This window comes from Chlorocebus sabaeus, chromosome X (genome assembly GCF_047675955.1).
Source record: "Chlorocebus sabaeus isolate Y175 chromosome X, mChlSab1.0.hap1, whole genome shotgun sequence".
In the NCBI taxonomy this organism is placed as follows: Eukaryota; Metazoa; Chordata; class Mammalia; order Primates; family Cercopithecidae; genus Chlorocebus; species Chlorocebus sabaeus.
The window spans coordinates 103,975,116-103,985,159 of record NC_132933.1 but is presented as its reverse complement, the minus strand read 5'-3'; the positions used below and the strand labels follow the sequence as shown (position 1 = coordinate 103,985,159).

The window sequence follows — 10,044 nt, the reverse complement described above, 5'->3', positions numbered from 1 at the left end:
TACAATCCGGGACATGTTGAATTAGACCTCACATCCTTGACAAATACACACAAAAGAGACACTCACATACTGTGATATTCACTAGCAAACAGATCACAGACCTCATGTAAGAAACACAACCAAAAAGAGATCAGAGACCTTGAATCCTGCAACATGAAACTACAAACAGCCTAGAGACCTTACCTGCAGGGTATATATGCTGAATAGGTATACAGACCTGACATCTTGAGATATATAGCCACAAACAGATCAGAGACCTTGCAACCTGAGATAGATACCCATAAACAAATCAGAGGTCTCAGTCCTGCAATAAGCACCCATAATCAAGCCAGAGACCTCACATGCTAGAAAAAAGAGCCACAAATAGGTCACAGACCTGAAATCTTGCAACATACACCCATAAAGAGATCAGAGAGCTTATATTCTGAGACATACTTCCAACAGGTCAGAGGTTTTCAAACCAAGGGAAATAACCCACAAATAGCTCAATAACTTCACAGCTTGGACACATACACACCTCAACAAATATATATATTATACACATACACACACACACACAATATATATATTATATCTACTATCGGCCCTCGGATTCAACCAACTCTGGATCAAAAACATTGAGGGAAAAAATAATTTTAAAACATAGTAAAAATAATACAAATAAAAACAATGTAGTATAACAACTACTTATGTAGCATTGTGTCAGGTATTATAAGAAATCTTGAGATTATCTATACAGAAGAATTTACATAGGTTACATGCAAATACCGTATCATTTTATATAAGGTACTTGATCGTTCATGGATTTTGGTATACACAGGGCTCCTGGAACCAATTCCCCCAACCCACAGATATTGAGGGACAGCTATATTGTTACATATATATATGAATATATATGCCAGCATATAAATCACATATGCTTGAAAATAAACCTAAAAAAACCTTCAGAGATCTAATAACATAGAACATTAGAACATGTATGTCCCAACAGCTCAGAGAACTCACATCCTGGGATGTACATCCATAAAGAGCTCAAAGATCAAACATCTCCTAGGGCATGCTTTTACAAACGGATCAGAAAACTCAGATCCTATGATAAAACCCTCAACAAAGGTCAAAGACTTCACACAGTGGTTCATTCACCAGTGAACACATTAGACATTTCACACCATCAGACACCACCCACAAACAGATCAGGGAATTCACATCCTGAGACATACACCAACAGATCAGAGACATCACAAACTGGACATGTATCCACAAACATTAGCGGCTACGGGACCTGAAACCACAAAGGGTTCACAAACTTTCTTTCCTGGACACACATACCCAACTAGATCAGAGATCACTCATCCTAGGACATGAATCCAGAAATAGACCAGAGAATTCATATTCTGGGACACATATCTTCAAAGAGGTTAAAGACCTTCCACCCTGGTTCATTCTCCTGCAAATAGATCACAGAATTCACATCAGATACACCCCTACATGTGTATCAGGGAGTTCACATCCTGGCACATATACTGACAAATAGATAACAGACCTCACAACATGGACATGTAACCACAAACAGATCAGAGACCTCAAATACCAAAAATAGTGCAGAGCCCTCAGATTATGTGCCATACAGCATCAAACAGGTCAGGGAACTGAAATCCTGGGATATGCACCCACAAACAGAGTAGAGGCCTTACAACCTGCACATGAACCCATAAAGAGACCACAGACATCAAACTCCGCAACACAATCCACAAACAGATCAGAAACCTTAGGCCCTGAGTCATATATAACGAACTGATCAGAAAGTTCACGTCCTGGGATATACTCCACAAGCAATGCAGAGACCATACACTCCTGAGACACACACCCACAAACAGAGATCTCAAATCTTGCAATGTACAACTCCAATGAAGTCAGAGACCTCACAGGTTAGGAAAACACCAGATATAGACCTGACATCTCGTAACACAGAACCATGAGCAGATCAGAGAGCTCATGTGCTGGGACATTTCTTTACCAGCAAGCAGATAAGAGGCCTCAATCCTGAGACATACACCCACAAAGAGCTCAGAAACCTCACACCCTAGACATATAAACCTAAACAGACCAGACACCTAACAACCTAACATCCTGGTACATATGTAACCAAACAAATCAGAAACCTCATGTCACAGGAAACACCCCCAAACAGATGACAGACCTAACAACCTGGAACAGAATCCTTAAATATCTCAAAGACTTCACCTACTGGAATGTACTCCCAAAAATCAGCTCAGAGATGTCACATCCTAGGACATGCACACACCAACAGCTCAGAGACCACAGATTCTGGGACACACACCCTCAACATTCAGAGACCTCTCAATGTGGTTCATACACCTGCACACAGATCAGAGACTTCCACCATCAGACATACACTCACAAACAGATCATGGAGTTCACATCCTGGGATGTGTACCAATAAACAGAGATCAATGCTGTAACAAATCATAATCATAACGTCATAAAACAACACATATTTATTATCTTACTTTTCTGCAGGTCAGAAGAAAAAAATGGGTTTCAAAGGGCTAAAATCACAGTGTCAGCAGAGCTGCACTACTCCTGGAGATTCTAGGGGAGAATCTGTATCCTTGCCTTTTCCAGTTTCTAGAGCTGCTTGCATTCCTTGGCTTGTGGCCCCTTCCTCCACCTTCAAAGCCAGGAGCATTTCATCTTCAAATCTCTATCTCTCTGATATCTGCTTCTGGCATCACATCTGCTTCTCTGACTTGGACTATCCAGCCTCTCACCTCTAAGGACCCTTGTGATTACACTGGGCTCACCTGGGAAATCCAGAACCACCCCCACATCTCAAGATGATTACTTAATCACATTTGCAAGGACCTTTTAACATGTAAAGTCACAATCACACGTTCCAATGATATAAGGATGTGGACATATTTCGGGAACCTTCACTCCACTGACCAAGATATACATCTACAAGCAATGAAAAACATCATTTGCTGAGGTATCCACCACACATAAGCAACTCAAAGACTCCACATCCTATGTTATATAATTCCAAAGGGATCAGGGACCTCCCACCCTTGGACATGCATCCAAAAAAGAAGTGAAGCACATGTTCTGTGTCATATACCCACAAAGAGGGTGGGGACTTCACACACTGGGACATATAATCACAAACAGAAGATACTTCACACCCTTGAGAAACACACATGAGGAGATTAGAAACTTAAATACTGCAATATAAAGGCAAAAGTAGAATGGAGGCCTCATCTGAGAAATACACCCACAAAGAGATGAGAGACCACAATTCCTGCAATACATTACTCACAAACAGATCAGAGACCTCACACCCCAAGACATCCACAAACAGAACAGAGATCTCAACCTGTAACATACACCCACAATCAAAGAAGAGATCTCACATTCTAGAACAAACAGCCAGAGACTGAGTATACACCTAACATCTTCAGAATACACCCACAGAGAATTCAGAGTTCATATCCCTGGAATATAAACCCACAAAAATATCAGAGACCTCAAGCCATGCATAATATAGTCACAGTAAGCATTGTGACTATATTATATACCATAATATAATATATATTATATTACTATATAATACAATATATAATATGGTGTATATATATAAAAATATAATATATACTATACCGTTATCTGTTCATGTTAATATGCTAACCTATTATATATACTATTATGTATATATAATATATACTTAACATATGCTTATATGTTAATATATTGATATATTAGGATATAATATAATCATACAATAAATATAATTCACAATTAAATATTAAGAACATATATATTATATGTTATATAATATATATTACTATATTATATATTATATAGTGTATATGTGTTCACAATATTTATAATTGTTAATTATAATTATGTTATATTACATTATATGTTAATATATTATAAATATATTAGATAAATATAAAATATATAATACATTAGATTAATATAACAAAATTATGATTATATTAGATTAATATATAATTCACAAAAATGAAAAATAATAATTATTGTGAATATATTATGTAAGGCTTGAGGTTTCTGATATTTCACACCTCACACTTGGAGATACACATCTAAACAGATCAGAGGCATCTCATCCTGGTACAGGTTGGATATCCCTTATCCAAAATGCCTGGGACCAGAAGTGTTTTGTAGTTTGGATTTTCTTCAATTTTTGGAATATGTGCATTCCAGTTGAGCATCCCGCACCTGAAATCTAAAATGCTCCAATGAGCATTTCCTTTGAGCATCATGTCAGTGCTCAAACATTTTCGGATTTTTTTTTTTTTTTTTTTTTTTTTTTTTGAGACAGAGTCTCTGTTGCCCAGGCTGGAGTGCAGTGGTGGGATCACGGCTCACTGCAACCTCCACCTCCCAGGTTCAAGTGATTCTCCTGCCTCAGCCTCCTGAGTAGCTGGAATTACAGGCGCGCACCACCACACCCAGCTAATTTTTGTATTTTTAGTAGAGACGGGGTTTCAACATGTTGGCCAGGCTAGTCTTGAAATCCTGGGCTCACGCCATCTTCCCGCCTCGGCCTCCCAAAGTGTTGGAATGACAGACATGAGCCACCATGCCTGGCCAAGTTTTGGATTTTGAAGCATTTCAGAGTTTAGATTTTCAGATTTGTAAGGCTCAACCTGCATAAAGATTTTCAAATGAATCCGAGATCTCGTATTTCAGAAATACCTACAAAACATCAGAGACCCAAAATCCAAACACAACCCACCCACAAATACTTCAGATACCTCACATACTGGAACATACACCCCAAATCAGCCAAGAGAGCTCACATCCTAGGACGTTCACCCACAAACAGGTCAGAGACCTCATATCCTGAGACGTATACTCACAGAAACCTCAGAGAACACAAATTGAGGGATAGATACTCTCAAACAGGTCAGAGACCTCCTCCCTGGTTCATACACCCACACGCAGATGAAAGACCCACCACATAAGACACGCACTCGGCTGGGCATGGTGCCTCACACCTGTAATGCTAGCACTTTGGGATGCTGAGGCGGGTGGATCACCTGAGGTCAGGAGTTCGAGACCAGCCTGACCAACACGGTGAAATGCTGTCTCTACTAAAAATATAAATATTAGCCAGGTGTGGTGGCACACGCCTGTAATCCCAGCTATTGGGGAAGCTGAGGCAGAAGAATCGCTTGAACCCAGGGGCGGAGGTTGCAGTGAGCCAAGATCGTGCCACTGCACTCCAGCCTGGACGACAGAGCAAGACTCCATCTCAAAAATAAATAATTAAATAAATAAATAAATAAATAACACACACAAACAGATTGGGGGTTCACATCTTGGGATGTTCACTAACAACTGGACAGAGATATCATGCACCTTGGACAAGGTGCTCATCTCTTACTGTTGTAACACATCACCACAATCTTAGTGCTGTGAAAAACACAAATTCATTTATTATATTACATCTGTGTAGGGTAGAAACCCAAGAATGGGCCTTAGGGTACTAAAGTCAGGTGTCAACAGAGCTGTCTTCTTTCTGGAGACTCTAAGGAAGAGCACGTTTCTTTGCATTTTCTGGGTTCTAGAGCTGCCTATAGTCCCTCATCCCTTCCCCCTTTCTCCATCTTCACAGCTGACAGCAGTTCATCTTCAAATTGCTCTCTGATGTCTGCCTCTGTCATGGCATCTCCTTCTGTGACTGTGCTTCCACCGTCACATTCCCTTCCATCATTTAGGGCTCCCTGATCATATCTCTTTCACTGGACATCTTTGAGGGATGCTTTATTCAGCCAACCACAGACAGGTGTGCACAAACAATTAGAGATTTCACCTCCTGGGATATACTCCCATGGACAGTGCAAGGACTTCGTGAGCTGGGACCCACATCCACAAACACTTGTGTCATCATATCGCTGTCTCTGACTCAGTCTGTGTCATTACATTCAGTGAAAATCCAAGAAAATATCCCCATCTCAAGATGCTTAATTTAATCACCTCTGCAAGGTACCCTTTAAAAAAATTTTTTTTTTTTGAGATGGAGTCTTACTCTGTCACCCAGGTTGGAGTGCAGTGGCACCATCTCTGCTCACTGCAACCTCCACTTCCCAGGCTCAAGCGATTCTCTCTCCTGATTCAGTCTCCCGAGTGCCTGGGATTACAGGCGTGCACCACCACACCCATCTAATTTTTCTATTTTTTGTAGAGACAGGGTTTCACCATGTTGGCCAGGCTGGTCTCAAACTCCTGACCTCAAGTGATCTGCCCACCTCAGCCTCCCAAAGTGCTGGGATTACAGGCATGAGCCACTGCACCTGGCCTTTAAAAAATGTTTTTAATAAACATTTTTAAAATAATTTAATTTTTAAAAAATTTTCTGGAACGCTTCACGAATTTGCATGTCATCCTTGCACAGGGGCCATACTAATCTTCTGTGTATCATTCTAATTTTAGTATATGTGCTGCTGAAGCAAGCACTTAAATTTTTATATATTAATTTAGATATACATTTTTATAGATTTAGGTGTACAAGTACAGTTACGTTACATGGATATCTTGTGTAGTGGTGAAGTCTGGGCTTTTAGTATACCTACCACCTGAATAATGTACTCTGTATACAACAGGTAGTATTTTATCCCTCACCTCTCTCCCCCTCTCACATCTTTTGGAGTCCCCGGTGTCTATTATTCTACTCTGTATGTCCATGTGTACCCATTGTTTAGTTCCCACTTATAAGTGAGAACATGCAGTTTTTGACTTTCTGTTTGAGTCATTTTACTTAGGATAATGGCCTCCGGCTCCATCCATGTTGTTTGCAAGGTACCTTTTAGCATGTAAGGTGACATCAAAGTTTCCAAAGATTAGGACGCAGGCATCTTCGGAGGCCTTAAGTCAACACAACAAAAACATACATGCACAAACAATGGGAGACTTCACACTCTTCCAGAAAGCTCAGAGACCTGAAATGCTGGGACACACACCACAAACAGCTCACATACCTCATCTTGAGTTATACATCTAAAAAGTGACCACAGACCTCCTACCTTGAGACATACATCTAAAGAGAGCAGACACACACGTGTTCTGGGACATACACCCACAAACAGGTCTGGGATCTCACAAATTGGGACATACACCCACAAACAGAACAGACCTCATACCCTTGATAAGCAAGCGAAAGAGGTTTTTTTTGTTTGTTTGTTTGTTTGTTTTTTTGAGACAGGGTCTCACTCTGTTACCCAGGCTGGAGTGCAGTGGTGCGATAAAGACTCACTGCAGCCTCGAACTCCCAGGCTCAAGCAGATCCTCTCACCTTAGCCTCCTCAGTAGCTGGGACTACAGGTACGCCACCAAGTCTGGCTAATTGTTTATTTTTTGTACAGATAGGGTCTCACTATGTTGCCCAGGCTGGTCTCAAACTCCTGGGCTCAAGTGATCCTTCCACCTCAGCCTCCCAAAGTGCTCAGATTATAGGTGTGAGCCACCATGCCCAGCCAAGATATTTTTTAAAAACTCTCATACTGTAATATACACACGAAAATAGATCAGAGACTTCATCTGAGAAATATAACCAAAATGGATCAGGTCTAAAATCCTGCAACAAGAACCCACAACATGTTAGCTATCTCACATCCTGGCAAATACACCCAGAATAATTAAAGATACTTGACATCTTGGGGTACACACCCACAGAGATGAGAGAGCTACAATCCTGGGACATACACCTGCAAACAGATCAAAGGCCTCGACCCTGAGACATACCAACAAAGAGCTCAGAAACCTCATACCCTGGATGTATACACTTTAAAAAATAATACAACTTGCAGCCTGTTATGTATATGAGCATACAAATCAGAAATCTCATAGGCTTGGAAATAATGCCAAAAGCCTAAGATATCTACCAACCTCGGATGTATATCCATGAATGGCTGAGAAAACTTACACCTGGGATATATATCCACAAATAGCCCTGAGACATCACATCCTAGGATATGTATTCGGAAACATTAGGGAACTCGCATCCTGAAAAAACTCCCTCAAGGATGTCTGACTTATCTCAACCCAGTTCATTTACCAGAAAACAGATCAGAATCTTCACACCATTAGGCGTATACCTACAAAAAAAAGATCAGGGAGTTCTCATGCTGGGATATACATCAGCAAACAGATTAGAGACCTCATAACTTAGACATGTAACCACACAGAGACCACAGGCCTCAAACCTGGCAACATATACCCATAAAGATACCAGAGACGGCCGGGCATGGTATGGCTCATGCCTGTAATCCCAGCACTTTGGGAGGCCAAGGTGGGTGGATCATTTGAGGTCAGGAGTTGAAGATCAGCCTGGCCAACATGGTGAAACCTCGCCTCTACTAAAAATGCAAAAATTAAGGCCGAGGCGGGTGAATCACAAGGTCAGGAGATCGAGACCATCCTAGCTAACACGGTGAAACTCCGTCTCTACTAAAAATACAAAAAAATTAGCTGGGTGTGGTGGTGGGCACCTGTAGTCCCAGCTTCTTGGGAGGTTGAGGCAGGAGAATGGTGTGAACCCGGGAGGCGCAGCTTGCAGTGAGCCGAGATAGCGCCACTGCACTCCAGCCCTGGTGTCAGAGCGAGACTCCGTCTCAAAAAAAAAAAAACAAAAAAACGCAAAAATTAGCCAGGCATGGTGGCGGGCACCTGTAGTCCCAGCTACTTGGGAGGCTGAGGCGGGAGAATCACTAGAACCCGGGAGGTGGAGGTTGCAGTGAGCTGAGATCGCACCACTGCACTCCAGCCTGGGTGACAGATCGAGACTCTGTCTCCAAAAAAAAAAAGAGATCAGAGACCTCACACTCTGAAATATACACCAACAAACAGATAAGGGAGCTCATTATGGGATATACTCCAAAACACATCAGAGACTATATATGATCAGGGATCCTAAATTCTGCAACATACACTTACAAGCACATCAGAAACCAGACATGCTATGAAAAAAAAAGTCAGAAATAGATCACAGATCTCATATGCTGTGACATACACCCACAAAGAGATCATATGGCTCATATCCAGGAACAGGTACCCACATGTACCCACAAAGAGATCAGAGGATTCAGACCAAAAGATATACACTCACTATGGGCTCTTTGAAACCCCACACCCTGGACATTCACAACTAAACAGATTATATTAGGTACATCCAGAACATATATAGAAACATGTGAGAGTCCTTAAAGTTTGGTATGTATATGCATAAAGAACTAAGGTTGGGTGCGGTGGCTCACACCTGTAATCCCAGCATTTTAAAAGGGAGGCTGACGCAGGAAGATTACTTGAGATCAGGAGCTCAAGACCAGCCTGGTCAACATGCACAAACATGCCCGTCTTACTAACAATACAAAAATTGGCCAGGCGTGGCGGTGCATGCTTGTAATCCCAGCTACTCAGGAGGCTGAGGCAGGAGAATCGCTTGAACCCGGGAGGCAGAGACTGCAGTGAGTCGAGATCGCGCCACTGCACTCCAGCCTGGGCGACAGAGCGAGACTCCATCTTAAAAAAATAAATAAATAAATAAAAATTAAATCCTGCAGTATATAATACAAACAGATCAGAGACTTCACATACTGGGAAATCAACTCAGAAATGAATCAGTCCTCTCAAATTGTGACATACCACCCAAAAGAGACAAGAGAGTTCATATCCTTGGGAATAAACCTGCAAAAAAAAAAAAAAAAAAAAAAAAAAATACGAGCCTCAAATCATAGAACATACACAGTCACATAGTTGAGAAACCTCATGTTTGGAAACACACTGAGGAATAGATGAAATACCTCACACATCCTCGAAAAGATCAGAGACATTACATCATGGGACATACACCTGCAAACAGATTGATGATGCCAAACTCTAGGAATTAAATCCACAAACTGATCAGAGACCTAATATGCAGGGACATATAATCACAAATAGATCAGAGACCTTACATTTTTTACATGCACCCATGAAAAAGATCTCACATACCAGGAT

General features: G+C 41.2%; 1 non-coding gene across 1 annotated transcript; it reads right to left on the bottom strand.

Moving 5' to 3' along the window:
* Positions 1-6,400: 6,400 nt before the first annotated feature.
* On the bottom strand, positions 6,401-6,507 carry LOC119622042 (U6 spliceosomal RNA). Its single transcript, XR_005238638.1, has one exon. It is a non-coding gene; the product is annotated as a U6 spliceosomal RNA (small nuclear RNA).
* Positions 6,508-10,044: the final 3,537 nt, after the last annotated feature.